The following is a 17,184-nucleotide window of genomic DNA, read 5'->3' on the forward strand; positions in this document are numbered from 1 at the left end:
GTTCGCATCACAAATAAAATGAAGCAAAATTATTTCAAAACTTAAAAATAGAAGAGCCAAATAATATGAAGGTCTGAGAATAAATAAAATTATTATTACAGAAAAAAAATTAAGAAAATCCCCGGCAATCACCCCTGAGCTTCCTGGAAGTCAAAGAGGAAAATAGTCTACAGAATACCCATTGTTAATTGAAACTAAGCACTGAAATTCAACCTAAAAAGACAAAAACGTAAACTTTGAAGGGAACTATGTGGTCATTATTATAAATACCACCAGTTAATGTAATATATTATACATTCATAGTATGTATTTATATATAGCATATAGTATATATTTATGTATGTATGTGTATATATACATATATACATACATAATATGTACACACATCTTGACCCTTGACTAAATACTTAACTAAATGGCATACAGTTAAAATGTATTTCTAAAAGAAAAAAAAGAAAGAAATATTAGCATCAAGTAACCCAAAAGTGTAGTTAGTTTATTATTTATATGTGGGATCAGCCTAAAGGATTTTTAATGTGACGGTTTAACCTGCTTAAAAGCTAGAACCAGATTTCTTGTCTTTATGGTATCTTTCCAGATTGTATTTTCCCTTATTACCTGCTTTTCCCATCTACTTACTTCAAAATACATTTTACCTTGTTATGCTTTCCATGTTTATAAACCTGGGGTAAATTCTTTCTGGAGTTAAATGGACTATGCATACCTATGTCCTTACATATGTGCATACAGAGACTGGCAGAGAAAGCGAAACCCTCTGAATTCATCCCCACTTGGTTTCCTTGTTAGACTAACCAATGTTCTCCATTTCTTCTGTAAAACTTTTGGCTTTTGCCCAGGGCACATTAAAATTCAGTTGGAAAGTAACTTTGCATTATGCTAGTATATATATGTCTCCAGTAATAACACAAACTTAAATCAGTTGTGCTTGTTCTTGTTGTTGTTGTTGTTGTTGTTGTTGTTGTTGTTGTTTTGAGACGGAGTCTGGCTCTGTGGCCCAAGGTGGAGTGCAGTGGCCGGATCTCGGCTCACTGCAAGCTCCGCCTCTCGGGTTTACGCCATTCTCCTGCCTCAGCCTCCCGAGTAGCTGGGACTACAGGCGCCCGCCACCTCGCCCAGCTAGTTTTTTTCGTATTTTTTAGTAGAGACAGGGTTTCACCGTGTTAGCCAGGATGGTCTCGATCTCCTGACCTCGTGATCTGCCCGTCTCGGCCTCCCAAAGTGCTGGGATTACAGGCGTGAGCCACCAAACTGGTTTCATCCTGTACTGCTTGTTAGTTTAATAACCAATTTAATTAAATTGTATTTATCCTTGTGAAATTATATTTACCCTAGTTAATTAAGTTGCATTTATCCTTATGAATATATCCTTGTAAAAACAGATTACATCTTTAAAAATTTAATTTCTGACTTCATAGAGATTGATACAAGAATCTTGCTTTAAAAAAAATGTAAAATTTTCTAAATATATCCAAAATCCAGCTCTTTCTCAGCAGCTTCACTGGTGCCATCCTGATTTAAGCCATTATTTTTCATTTTTCCTCTGGATTGTTGAAATAATCTGCTCATTGACAGTCCTGTTCCTCTTTTCTTTCTTTCTTTCTTTCTTTTATTATTATTATTATTATTTTTTGCCTTTTGAGCCTATACTCAAGATGACTGCCAGGGTCTTTGTACTGGCTGATGCCCTTCCTGGAAGACTCTTCCCTCAGATGTTTATGTAGCTAATTTATTCAGTTTTTTTTTTTTTTTTGGACAGAGTCTCACCCTGTCGCCTAGGCTAGAGTGCAGTGGCACTATCTCAGCTCACTGCAACCTCCGCCTCCCAGGTTCAGGCAATTCTCCTGCCTCAGCCTCCCGAGTAGCTGGGACTACAGGCACCTGCCACCACGCCTGGCTAATTTTTTATTTTATTTTATTTTTAGTAGAGACGAGGTTTCACCATGTTGGGCAGGCTGGTATTGAGCTCCTGATCTCAAATGATCCACCTGCCTCGGCCTCCAAAAGTCCTGGGACTAAAGGCATGAGCCACCGTGCCTGGCCTCATTTAAGTCTTTATTCAAATGCCATCTTCTCTTAATATAGAGGCCAGCCAACTCTGACCTCTCAAGTGGGACCACAAATTCCCACAATTCTAATTCCGTTTACACTGCTTTTCCTTTTCCTAGAGCACTTTCCACTTCTATATACTACATTATTTATTTATTTATTTATTTTTTATTATATTTATTGTTTGTACTCATGAGGCAGGCAGAATATAATCTCCATGACAGCATTCTGTTTTCTAATCTGCCCCCAAGTGCCTGGTGCAAACTAGACTCTAAATGTTAGTTGAATTAATGAATAAAATCAAATGTGAACAAGATAGCTATAAAATGTAGGTAGCAAATGAGTTGGTGAGTACTAAGTCGAATTTTGAAAACCAAGTGTCTCTTTTTACCAGCAATAACTAATTAGAAAAACAGTTTAAAAAATAATTGTTTACAGTAGCCACAATATTATAAGGAATTAGCTTAACCAAGAGTCTAAAACACTTCCATGAATAAAATTTCAATATTTCAAAAAAAAAGAAAAAAGATAATCTGAAAAAAGATGTTTATATCAATTATTCTTATCTATTAATTTGTAAACTCAATGCAATCCAATATAAATTATATTTGAATATTTGAGAAAATTAGTATTCTACAATACATGAGGGAATAATAAGGGAGCATGAATAGATACCAGACTTCAAAAGAAGATTAAATGTTGAGATTTGCCCTCCCAAATATTAAGCCACACTTTGCAACAGACCACTGCATCAATGGTGCAGAATAGAGAATTGAGAGAAGACTCTTAATTTATTGTACAGTTGGTACTTCAAATTAATAGGGAGAAACAGATTGTTTAGAAAATGAAATTTGAAAAATGGGTTCATTATATAAAGAAAAAGAAAATTTTATTTCTACCTACCACAACACATAATGTGGATTCCAGGTAGATTAAACACTTAAGGTTGAAGATAAAACTAAATGTTTAACAGAACAAAAAATAGAGAGTATCTGTGTAATCTAAGGGAAGGAAAATGTTCTCAAAACTTCAAAAGCCTATACCATAAAACAAAAAGAATAAAATAATGTGATTACATAAAAAAATAAGGAATTCTGGTTAATGAAGATTTCCATGAAGAAGTAGGTTGATATGTAAATATGGAAAATATTTTTTTCGATGTCTAAAACTGACAGGACTAATCTCTAGAATAAAATAAAAATGTCTTTGCATTAACTGGAAAAATACAGGATCTTCAAATGAAAATGGGCAAAGATGTGAACAGTCCATTTACAGAAGATTATCGAATATATGAAGCTATACCCTGACTGACTAGTAAAAGGATAAATGCAGTTGAAAACAACAATCAGATCCATTTGACTTAATTACCAATGATAAGTTGAGTCATGTTGATATTACGTATTCTCTAACATGACATAATAAGAAGAGAATCTTGTCTCTATTATATACTTCTTGAATCTGAAACCAAGGTCTAATAAGGAAAAACACGTCAGAGAAGCCTAAATTAAGGCCATTTTACAAAATAAAGACCTGTTCAGCAGTCTTCAAAAGTCTCAAAGTCATGAAAAACAAGGAATGACTGAGAAATTATCACAGATGGGAGGAAGCTAACGAGATACAATAACTAACTGCAATGTAATATTCCAAAGTGAATCTTGCAATAGAAAAAGGACCTACAAGGAGAAATGTGAGATCTAAATAAAATCTGTCGTTTACTTAATAGTATTGGGCTGATGTTGATCCCTTAGTTTTGGCAAATGTATCATGGCTATGTTAACGTTAAGGATGCTGGATGAAGGGTACATAGAAACTTTCTGTACTGTCTTCACAACTTTCATGTAAATCTAAAATAATTTCAAAATATAAAAGATTTTTAAAAATAAAAAAATCAATATCCCTTTACATTTCTAAGGCTGATAAACTTAGATCACTGGAAAATGTGAAGTATTGGAGAAGTTGTGCAAATACAGAAACTCTTACGCATTAGTAATGGCACTGTAGACCACTGCAGATGTTCTGGTGTCATATGCCATGAGCCAACAATTTCTCTCCTGAATATTTACATCAAAGAAATTCTCAGGCCAAAATGAGACGTATGTGATATGCATGTATATCACAATATATCCGTAATTTTGTAGCGGTGAGTGCCCATTATGGAAAACTGAATATACAAAATACAATGGATTCACATCAAGGAATATCATGTAGTGTTAGAAGTAGTAGATAAATTGCACAGAAAGCAACATGGAGGGCTGTTGAAAATATAGTGCTCAATGAAAGTAGACAAGAAATGAGATATACTGTAATTTATACTACATTTATAATACAGCACACAAAATACTACAAATTGTACAAGAACATATACAATTCAAATTTTACACACTTAAACATATTGGAATGGTTGCCATCCTGCTAAACACATTGGAATGGAAAAGAACTCAAGATTAGGGAATAGGTATTCATGCCAATCAAGTGATAAATTGACCTTGAGCAAACCAATGGGCCACAAAATAAGTAGTATGACTTACTCAACTTGCTATACCAAAAACTTTTTTAAAGTAGCCAAATCTAGGATAGTATGCTCAGATTACTTAGCAAATATCCTTGGCTTTATTTAGTTTTGTTTTCATTTTAAAGAATCTGAAACTGGATACCAGAGAATCTACCACAGATTCAGTTTTCCAAGGAAAGATGACCTCAGACTCCATTCAAAGGGCTCATACTTGACAATATCACCTTGACCTTACACCTAAAGTTTGATGGATAAGTTTGGTATTAGATTAAAATATGTATTTTAAGTTAAAATTGTGAATTATATATGTATTTTTTAATGAACCCCAATTTTACCTGTATATTTCAATGGACTAAATAGGCTAAATTATAAAATAGATTTAGTGCTACCCGACTGCATGCTAGAAGAAATCTGCTTCAGATTAGAAGTTTATTTTTGTCCTAATCAGTATTTAGTTTCCCCCACACCCATAGCAATTAACAGTTTAATTATTTTTTTTTTTTCTTTTTTTTGAGAAAGAGTCTCACTCTGTTTTCCAGAGTGTGATGGAGTGCTGTGGTGCAATCTCAGCTCACTGCAACTTCTACCTCCCGGGTTCAAGCAATTCTCATGCCTCAGCCTCCCAAGTACCTGGGACAACAGGCGTGAGCCACCGCGCCCAGCCTAAAATTTCTTCTAAGGAGGGTCTTAGAATATAAATAATAAGGTCATGTCCTCAGAATAGGGAAAGACACCATTCTTCTTTCTGTTGGCTCTGATAACAGGACTAGTATACATTTTTACCACAAACAGAATCTGGTCGAATAATGGCTTCATGAATTAATATATTCCTATATCAATGCAAACATTTTTCACTTACCCAATGGCAAAGACATTTTTAAATTAGCAAATGATTCCAGGTTTATTTAATCAAAGAAAATACAACTAGTGAACATTTTAGTTTATCTTCATTGTGTTTTCCATTAGGGAATAGGCACCATTTAGCTATAGCATATCTGGTAGTTAATCCCTTCCCAAGGTATTTATTACTGTTCTGTGGAAAGACATAAATTATAAATCAAAAATTCATCTGAACATAATTCTATCATTATCTTGAAGTCAACATGAAAGAGATGCTAATCGAATTTGTTTAAATACTGACAAGTTAACTGCATTTTAAAATTGTTTATTTATGCCATATAGGATTCTAATCTGTGTAATATTAGACTTTTTTGTTTTTATTATTTTGCCTAATTTTTAAAACCTGAATTGCTTCTTTATAAGCATTTCATTTGCACAGGTTACCATTTTGGTAGTTCAACAATAATTAATGGTTAACATAATTAACCTAAATGCATATGATTATAGGATTTTCACCCTATAATTACGTTGCCTAATTAAGAAATTATGATGCAGAATAAAATGATTATGAAAGGTGATGACTTTAAATAAAATCTATCCTAAAGTATTCTTTGTTTACTTAGTAAGGCATGTGATTAGCAAAATTACATAGTACTCTGCTCTTCCTAGTTAGGTATTTTTGAAGGAAAGCAAATAACATGCATTCAGCACTGATTTTTCCCTTCCAAAGTTGGGAAGAACCCACTCCCCCCTAGAAAATGGAAGGGAATCAATCTTATTCTCAACTGTTTCACAAGAAAGTACATATGGGAAAGAACAAGACTACTCGCCAGAAAGTAACATTGAAGTTTTGGTAAACTTGTACTTACTTTTTCTCTTTTGATTCCAGGAGTCAACATGTGACTAAGGCTCCTAGAATTAAATTCTAAATCACATTATTGAGTGTGAAGAACAGAGAATAATTTGCTATTAATAATTTACCTTCACTCCTGTATAAGGAGTCTCTCAACTCCTGACTGCTTCCCTACCTCAGGCAACATCAGCACAGTGTGGTAACAAGTGAGGTCATGACCACACCCCCCTACCCAGCCTGCACTTCCACATGGAGGCCTATACAGAGGCCTATTTCTCTTGCAAAAAAGCTTACCGGGCTTACATTTATTTGACAGTAATGTTCAATGTCACCAGTTTGTTTGAGAATCCAGTAAGAAGGTATTTATAAAGTACTTTGGAGCTGTAAAAGGTTATAAAACCTAAGGGTTTTTGTTGTTTTCATTACAGTCCACAGCTGCCATATGATGAGATTAACTGCATTTTCAATCCACCCTCTCTTCCAAACTATGGACATTTTCACAAATGTTTGCTGTGTTGAAAAGTCCCTCCTCCCCCAAATACCCCACCTAGAGAATTTACATATTCCCTCCTTTGTGCTATCATAACACATTGTACATTTCTCATTATGCATTAGCCTGTTGTGGAGATGTGGGTCTTCTTCACTAGGTTGAGGGCAGAGGTCACATATTACATTTCTCTTCCCTGGTACCTATTAAAGTGCCTCTTATATAGTGAGCATCCAATTTATGTTTGTTTAGTATATAAATTAATTAATAAATAATAAATTATGATATTCTTGGATGGCAGAGCAACATTCTATATCCAACCTATTAGCAAATTTACAACCAGAGTTATCCAAAAGTCATAAAAATAATGAGAATGTAAGATTTAAACTCTACACCTAAACAAAATGTATTCCTGCTACACAAAAGAAACTTGTTGACCTTAGGAAAAACAATTTCTTGAAATTTCAAGTAAACTAAATTTCCATGACCATAGTACAAAATCTAGCCACAGTTCTAAATAAAATTACAAATAAAAGACTTCATAGGAAATAGACACACACACACACACACACACACACGCACGCATGCACACCATGCACATCAGTTTTATTTTACCTTTTAATGAAATTAATAAAAGATGTTACCGTATTTATTATTTCCAGCACCTCTAATCTTGAGTAATCTACAGTGGCACAGAAAGTATTTTGGGACACACATGAATGTAATCATTACGATGTTAATGTATCACAGTTGTTACAGATCCAAAGCATCTGAGGTTTGTGGAAATTGTTAAGTAGGAGTCAGATGATTAACCGACAGGAGGCAAGCCCAGCTTAGGGAGCCATTGAAATCATCTACAGTCACTTAAAAAAATTTTTTTTTAAACTCAGTCCTTGAGACCTAATTCTCATAATGCCAACATAATTTAGTTCAATTCACTGGGGGAGAATCCTTTTTCTAATCTCTTAAATTCTAGTATATTTCTTTCAAAATTTCTACAACATAAATAGCTCATCTTGCATTAACTGAAGGAAATCATCTTCAAAACAGAACTTCCTTTGGTAAGTGCATTTTCCAATTTTTCCAAAATTTGGATGCCATTTGCAGTTAATCAAAACCTTTGCATCTTGTTCCTTTATTAGCATGTTCAGAAAAATAAATGCTATAGGCAGACGTTATGACTTAGTGATGCTGTCTAAATGCTCAGTTCTCAAAGGCATTCTGCATTGCAACCACTGTTGCTCTCCAGCGGCAAAGCCCCAGAATGTTGACTTAGGGAAAACAGCCCATGAAACCTGTGAATAGCTATCTTTGACTTTTGGCAAAATCAGCGTTAAAAGACTAATAAATAAATAGAAACAATCTAAACATTGCCTTGTTTGAATAGTTACACATGTAAATGTTGTTAGTCTTTGGTGAAATTGCCAAATCAAACTTTGCTTTATTAACTAATTTAGGGTTTTTTATCCAAAACGACTCCCCTGGGGAGTATAAAAGATAATTTTCCATTCAGCAGATAATCTGTAATCTGGTACAAGTTGGGAGGAGAGGAGACGTGGTCTGATAAACTGTCCTTCCAGTTGGTTTGCAGAAATAACTGTTAGCAGGGGAGGGAAAGGGGAAGCCAGGGAAGAGCTGGAGGCGGTCGGGGAACGGGGTGGGGACTGGTGGGAGCATTTGGCGGAGGTGGAGTCCCCGGGCTCCATCCAGAGGAAGTGAGGCTGGTGAGGCTGGTGAAGCTGCGTTCGCTGGGCAGTCGGAGGGGACGGGAAGCACCAGAGGGCTAGGGGACTCGCCCTGCTGGTAACTGCGCCATCCGGACCAGCCCTGCCTGGCCGCAGGTGCCCTGGATGAGGCTGCCTGCGCGCCCCGAATGACTTTATAATAGATGGATAAAGTGGGAAAAATGTGGAATAACTTCACATACAGGTGTCAGAATCTCTTCGGTCATGAGGGAGGAAGCCGTAGTGAAAATGTGGACATGAACTCCAACAGATGTTTGTCTGTCAAAGAGAAAAACATCAGCATAGAGACTCAACTCCTCAGCAACAAAGCAGTCCCTTAAGAGAAAATGTTGCCTTACAACTGGGATTAAGCCCTTCAAAGAATTCTTCAAGGAGAAATCAAAATTGTGCCACTGAAATCCCTCAAACTGTTGAAATAAGCCTTGAAAAGGATAATGAGTCTGGCGTTACCCCAGGAAAAAGGCTTGCCCGAAGAGATTCCTACTCTGGACATGCTCCATGGGGTGGAAAGAAAAAACGTTCCTGTTCTACAAAGGCCCAGAGTTCATTGGAAACTAGTTCAACCATTATGGAAAACAGTATGGCGATTCCTCAAGGATCTAGAACTACAAGTACCATATGACCCAGCCATCCCATTACTGGGTATATACCCAAAGGATTATAAATCATGCTGCTATAAAGACACATGCACACGTATGTTCATTGAGGCACTGTTCACAATAGCAAAGACTTGGAATCAACCCAAATGTCCATCAGTGACAGACTGGATTAAGAAAATGTGGCACATATACACCATGGAATATTATGCAGCCATAAAAAAGGATGAGTTCGTGTCCTTTGTAGGGACATGGATGCAGCTGGAAACCATCATTCTCAGCAAACTATGGCAAGAACCGAAAACCAAACACCGCATGTTCTCACTCATAGGTGGGAATTGAACAATCAGATCACTCAGACTCTGGAAGGGGAACATCACACACTGGGGCCTATTATGGGGAGGGGGGAGGGGGGAGGGGGGAGGGATGGCATTGGGAGTTATACCTGACCTAAATGACGAGTTGATGGGTGCTGACGAGTTGATGGGTGCAGCACACCAACATGGCACAAGTATACATATGTAACAAACCTGCACGTTATGCACATGTACCCTAGAACTTAAAGTATAATAATTAAAAAATTAATTAAAAAAAAAGTTTGGTGGAACTCGAAGTGGACTTCAAAGTAGAAAGAGGCACTACGGTGTAAGTTCTGTACACAACATGGACGGTACTTCCAGCAAAACTGTAGGAAGTCGCCCTCTGAGACAGAGGTTGCAGGATACTGTGGGCTTGTGTTTTCCCATGAGAGCTTACGGCAAGCACTCAAAGCCTTTCCTTTCCAATAGAAAGAAAAATTCAGGCCAGGCGTGGTGGCTCACGCCTGTAATCTCAGGCTTGATCACTTGCAGTGGGTGGATCACTTGAGGTTGGGAGTGCGAGACCAACTTGGCCAACATGGTGAAACCACGTTTCTATGGTGAAACCCCTGTCTCTACTAAAAGTAGAAAAATTAGCAGGGCGTGGTGGCACATGCCTGTAATACCAGCTACTCGGGAGGCTGAGGCAGGAAAAACGCTTAAACCCACGAGGCGGAGGTTGCAGTGGGCCGAGATCGCACCATTGCACTCCAGCCTGGCCAACAAGAGCGAAATTCTGTCTCAAAAAAGAAAAAAAAAAAAATCATCTTTCTGAATTAATGCTTGAGAAATGCCCCTTTCCTGTTGACTCAGATTTAGCCCCAAAATGGCATTTGATTAAACAGCATACAGTTCCTACATTCAACATTTTTTGATACATTTGATCCATCTTTGGTTTCTAGAAGATGAAGATAGGCTTAGAGAGAGAAGGCGGCTTAATACTGAAGAAGAAGTTGATCCCCTCGCAATGCACAAATACATACATTTGAAGCTACCGCACAGGTAAATAATCCATCATGTAAACTGGGACCAAAGTTAGCTCCTGGAATGACTGAAATAACTGGGGATAGTTCTGCAATTCCACAAGCTAATTGTAACTCGGAAGAGGATACAACCAACCTGTGTTTGCAGTCACGGAAGCAGAAGAACCGTTAGGTATCTGGAGACAGCCATGCTCGTGTTAGCAGACAAGGAACTTGGAAAGTCCGCACACAGATTGATTACATACACTGTCTTGTGCCTGATTTGCTTCAAATTACGGGGAATCCCTACTATTGGGGAGTAATGGACCGTTATGAAGCAGAAGGCCTTCTTGAAGTGAAACCTGAGGCCTGAAAGCACGTTTTTGCTCAAGGACTCTGCGCAAGAGGACTACCTTTTCTCTGAGCTTAGCGGTGGCAACGGATCCCCGCATACCCAAATTGAGCAGTGAAATCACAACTTTAGTTCTGATGCCCATGATTCGTGTGTACTTCACTCCTCCACTGTAACAGGACTTTTAGAACACTATAAAGATCCCAGTTCGTGCATGTTTTTTGAACCATTGCTTACTATATCTCAATGGGACTTTTAGCCTGAAGTATATCCGTGGCGCGGTAATCGGCAGGTGCACTAAGTATGATGGAATTGATGGGCTCCCTTTACCCTCAACGTTACAGGATTTTTTAAAAGAGTATCGTTATAAAGAAAAAGTTAGAGTTCGCTGGTTAGAATGAGAACCACTCAAGGCAAAGTAAACTCTCCTTTCCCAAAGGGTGTACACTAGGTCCGCTTTCATGTGCATCAGACGGTACACCTATAGAAAGCACACATAGCAGTGCTAAGTTTTTTCATACAGTATGTAAGCATAGTGTTAGCATCTGTCAAATGCGACCTGCTGTTACTTATTCAGAAGAACATGGTGCCTATTGGAACAACAGAAGATAGAGCTACAGGTGTTCAGTAAGACTGCAAGAACATTTCGCTGATTTATCTAACAGTTTGGTTTTTAACGGTTGTAGTATTTGAGCGAGACAACTCTGGGGCATTTGCTAGGAAGAATTCTATATCTTACTGAAGAACAAATCATTAATATTGGATGAGTATTTCAACAGTGTGACTAATGTTTGAAATTATTTTTTCTGAGAGTTTTTCTTTGAACTTCCAAAAGTAATGATGTTTGTAGTTACTAAAAATCAAGCTTTGGAAGTCAAAAAAAAAAAAAAAAAAAAAAAAAAAAAAGAATGTTTTCCTTTTAGAAAAAAAAAATGCAATTTTCTGTCCACAAGGGCATAGTGCAGTTCACTTACGTGTTGACATAGTTTATATTCAGGCTCCTTTTCTCTTCTGCAAAAGGTACTGTTAGGTAATACAGATTTTCTAAGTCACTCATAAATTTCAGACTTACAATGTTAGTAGTAGAATTTTATTGAAAGGCCCTAGGTATTAATTTTTTAAATGAGTGCTTTAACTTAAAACAGGTATTTGAAATAACTGCTGCAATGTAGTCTTGCATGTGATTATTTTTCAAAGTTGATGTGCAGTCTAATTTTTGTCACATAACAGTTGGATCTTTTCCCATGCCGAGGATGATTTTGTGAACCATGAAGTACATGAGATTAGAAGATGCCCAAACAAGTCAGATAATAGTAACTACAGTAGTTGCTGATGTTGATATTATTGTTGAACTGTAATTAATAATTCAGATGGCAGCATTTATCTCTTTTTTTGTAAATGCTCATAGCTGAATTGCTTAAGTATAATATATAGAATTTTGGTGCAGTTAATTCTTAATGGAAAACCTGAAACCTAAATTGCAGATTTAAAAGGTACTGTACAATGATCATATCTGTAAATAACTTTACTTAGCACCTTTTTATCACTTAAAATAATGTGTACTATTACTTGAGTGAGCTCTTCTGGAAGTTATTAAATTCTAGTGTTTGCTTCTTAGTAACTGAACTGAATCTACAGTTCTGTTCTAGACATTTTGCACTAAAGTAGCTGAATTCATTCTTGTGTCTTTTTGTTAATGTGCTCCGTACCACTGGTGAGTATTCCATAGTTTCGTTACCTACTGCTACAGAATGTTATTTTACATCCCTTTGGCTATTGCCAAGGCTACAAAAAAGAAAACCTTTATTTTATAGAACACTAATCCTTTAACTGCTTATGTATGTTTCTACTTGCGGCATCTTGTTACGGCTACTTTTTTGTTCTAATAAAGTATGTTTAGTGTGCTCCTTGTGTATCTGCTGTTTTATACATTTGCAACAGTTTCTCTTATAAATTGAATGATTTGGGTTTTTAAATAAGCATTAACTTACAACCTTTCTATAGTTAATGCAGAGTTACTGTACAGTCTAATATTGACTTATCAGAATAAGCTAACTCTAAACTTAATGCTCTACAGCTTACCAATCATAATCACATATACTGTGGAACCGTGTCTACGGTTACTGCAAATTATTGTACATTTTAGGTTATAACAGAAAACTGACAGAGAAATAATAAACCTATTGATTTCTCTGCTTATCAGTGAAAGATTGAAACTATCCAGTGACACATTATAGTAATGAGTATCTGTAATCTCCCACCACATCAGAGGTAGAGTAAATGAAGTCTTGTAAACTAGTAATATATCAGCACCATTAATAGGTTTGGGGACCATCTTAACAAAAACAAATACCCCAAATGCAGAACTTTAACCAAGGACTTGTCCATTGTAAAGCAATAATTTCTATTGTTTCTAATTAAAGTTCCTGAAAATCAAATACCAAAGTGTTTGAGAACTTGATCCAAACCTACTTCAAAGCATTATGTGCAATTAAGTTTTTGTGACATAATTATATTGTTGAGTCTGTTTTCTTGAGCTTATAATGTATCTGGAAAATAAACCTCTTAAGAAAAACAAGAAATTACTGTTAACTGCTAGTTTGAAATAAATATTATTCTGACCTAAACATTCAAGATAAGATGGCCAACTTACATGGGTTTTGCTAAATCAGTTCTTAGAATTGTGCTAAGGGTTTTCAGAACCTCTCTCTCTCTCTCTTTCTCTCTCTCTCTCTCTCTCTCTATATATAGAAATATATATATATATATTTCTAATGAAAAGGATTTCTATGAGGTGTTGACAAGATGTCCCAGGACACAGACATTTGACCTTATAAAAGCTGCAATTAAAATGTTCTTTCAAGATTACTATTGATTTGACATCATAACTAGATAGAGATACACATTTGATTTTAAAAAAATGAACTAAACAAACTATTGTATCCTTAAACACCTTGAAGAATAATTTGATCTCATTTTCTCATAAGAGAATAACATCTTAGGAAGAACAATCTATTCCCAACAAGTTGTTTGATGGAATGTTCCTGCCTTGTCTTCATATTTCTTCACAATAACCAGTATAGAGCCAAGTAGGCAGTAGCCATTATGAGTATATGGTGTCTTCAATCAAATCACTGTTGAGTGTGTCCTAGAAAAGAATGTATGATGTGTTATTGAGTCCCAAAAGGAATACAAGACTGAAGCCTTGTAGAACTTATTGTCTTATTGGGGGAACCAAGCTCACAAATATGAAATGGTAAGATGACAACAAATAAAAATGTAACACCATGAAAAATTCTATATAAATTGTTTTCTAACTTTAATAACCATAAAACTGAATTAGAAAACTATCAGATGTAATTAAGTATATAAACATAATAGAAAGAGAAGAAAAACATGGGTCCTGAAACCAACAGACAGCATCCAAAGACTGGAATTGGGTAAAGTTTGCTGGTGGGGATGGTTTGCTACAAAAGTTCAGAGAGGGAAAGATTAATAGAAACTGATGTGATTTTTTTATGGAGAGATGGCATTAAAGGACCATGAGGCTCTTAAAATCTAGAGGGGAAGAGATGAGTTTGGCTGGCTGAAGGAAAGCAGAAGCAATGTGCAAGAGTATGAGTAAATGAAGGGCAACAGAAGAATTGCAAGATGACTAGGTTGGCTCACTTATGGTTTATGTTATAAAGATTAAAATAGCAAACAAGGCAAAATAAGTAAGTTGAGGTTAAGAAAAAAAAACTCTCAATGGTAGGTAGAGAAATCTGGGATTTAACTTTGAGGAAATAGAATTCACTTGAAGATTTTAATCATCTATGAAGAAAAGATAGAGTAGACTTAATTAAATTTAATCTAAACATGTAAAAGAAATTAGGTTTATTTTTTGTGGCTAAAGGATACATCTAGGACCAGTGAATATAAACCATAGAAGGCGGAATTTTGCTCACAGAGAAAAATATAAAACTATTTGATTAAACTGAACACGGCATAGAGTGACTTAGAAAGTGCAAATTCAGCACTACTGATCTGAAAGATCTTGTTCTTATTGGTTCTGTTGTGGAAAAAAGTCATACGTCAAACAGATGTTCTCAAAGATATTCTGATTCCAGACCTTTAAGGAACAGGAGGTAGGAGATAATGGCTGGATATAGTTGCCAGAGGCGGCGACTCACACCTGTAATCCTGGCACTTTGGGAGTCCGAGATTACTTGAGCCCAGGAGTTTGAGACCAGCCTGGGAAACATGGTAAAACCCCATCTCTACAAAATATTTTTAAAAATTAACCGGGCATGGTGGTGTGCACCTGTAATCCCAGCTACTCAGGAAGGTGAGGTGGGAGGATTGCTTGAGTCCAGGCTGTCAAGGCTTCAGGGAACCAAGATCATGCCATTGCACTCCAGACTTGGGGACAGAGTGAGACCCTGTCTCAAATAAATAAATAAATAAGAATCTGGGTGTAGGGAGATCTACCAGCAAGCCATTGCTATAGTTCTGGGCTAAGTGATACAGCCCATACCACTATCATCACACAACTATTGATCCTACCAGTTCATGGTGCTAAGTGATTTACATACATTGTATATTTTAATCCTTTCAAGAGCCTGTAGAGTACACATTACTCCTTCCTTTGTTTTACAGATAAGGTATGGAGCAATGGAATAGGAAAGGTAAGGGAGGCATTTTAAAGAACAGTATGAGTGGAATGATGAAGATGTTACAGATAATAAAGCAATGAGATGAAGTTAAGGTTATTCGAAATGACTTAACATGCTCCCTATGCTGCATTACAGCACAGTCCTATACAATCCAGGGCAATTTAGGATGTATTGTGTTCAGTGAGTACTGAATCTCAAACATTATCATTTTACTCTTATTAATTTATTTTTTTCAGGCTGCTTTACGGTAGATTAACACCATCATCATCAAAAATATTCATGATATAGCTGTTGGTTATAAGCACTGGGTGAAATCTTCAGCAATAAGAGATAAACAGATTCTTGTGACATGAGGCTGAAAGCAAAGTAATCATTTAATGCAAAGATTTAATAATTGAAAAGAGAAAGCATCCATCAACCCATTCTTTTACTGTCCACTGGTTAGGGATTGATTTACTTAATTATTTTTAATGAATGAGTACACAAGAACTATGTTACTTTATTTTATTTTTTGAGATGGAGTCTCTCTCTGTCGCCCAGGCTGGAGTGCAGCAGCGTGACCTCTGCTCACTGCAACCTCTGCCTCCCGGAAGAACCATGTCATTTGATCTTGCTGTTGACCATGATTTTTGGAAGCAGGATGTAGGGGCATCATTTACAAGTATACTCCAGTTTCAGCCATCTTCAGACCTCTATAGCTGCCTACATCTAGAATTTCCTCTGACTTCTGTATCCTGTGGAGAGAGCTAGCTCAATCCACAACCCATGCCACCTCCCCTCACCTGTGAAGCTTCTCCTCACTCCCCTCAGCAGCAGTGGCTCTATCGGAGCCCTTGTCACGTCGTGTCTTTCATATACCCTGAGGTTCTCCTAAGCAAGAGAGCGTTTGTTTGTTGTTTGACTTTTTGCTGTTTTCTTCCCCTCATTACTTCCCTCTCCCCAACCCTCAGAGCTAAGGACATAGCTGTCACTCATGATTTGTCAAAATAAAAAGCACAGAAGTGACAGAGATACACGCATAACCAGGTTAAATCATTCCAGTAAATAAGAAGAGGAAAGGATGGATTAACATGCTTCTCCTCAGGCCTACCTGAAGCTTTTTCCGGTAGCTGGTATAATATGTCATATCGAATTATCATAAGTTGTTTGCCTGTATGTCATGTTCAGCAGATGGTATATGACAGATAGTTTATATTCAACATATGTTCCTTGTGTTAATTCAAATTATTAACTGTCTTCCAAACATCTAATATAACTTAATGATATAAATTATTATTCCAGTCCTGGAGTAGAAATGAGCAAACAGATGTGGGTCAGTGAAGCTAAAAAAATGGTATTTAAAGCTAGTGTAAGTCAAATCCCTTAAAATAAGTGGCAGCACATTACAAGTCAGTGCATACAAACATAGCCAAACTACAGGTAGTTTGCTTGGCTCAAAATGCTTCTACAATACTTTCAGGTGTGGTGTACAAGCTGCCTTCCTGAAACCCCACCCCTGCCCATTGATTTACACGAGGCTTTTTAACACACTTATATTAATTTCTTGGCCTCTTGAGGCATTTGAATTCGTGGTCTCTCTACTATAATTTGTCTTGACACTGTGAACACAATCTATATTTTCCCTCAAGCATTTTATCAAATTTCTTTCTTTAAATTTTGGTTAATCTACTAAACTTTTAAAAATATAAGTTACATTCCTAAGTCAAAGTGATGTCCACATAGATTCAAAGATACGAGAACCTGAATAATAAACATA

At 36.5% G+C, this 17,184-nt stretch overlaps 1 pseudogene; it reads left to right on the forward strand.

Annotated features, from left to right (window-relative positions):
- Positions 1-8,188: 8,188 nt before the first annotated feature.
- Positions 8,189-11,195, forward strand: LOC105499720 (suppressor of cytokine signaling 5-like; annotated as a pseudogene).
- Positions 11,196-17,184: the final 5,989 nt, after the last annotated feature.

This window comes from Macaca nemestrina, chromosome 5 (assembly GCF_043159975.1).
Source record: "Macaca nemestrina isolate mMacNem1 chromosome 5, mMacNem.hap1, whole genome shotgun sequence".
Lineage (NCBI taxonomy): Eukaryota > Metazoa > Chordata > Mammalia > Primates > Cercopithecidae > Macaca > Macaca nemestrina.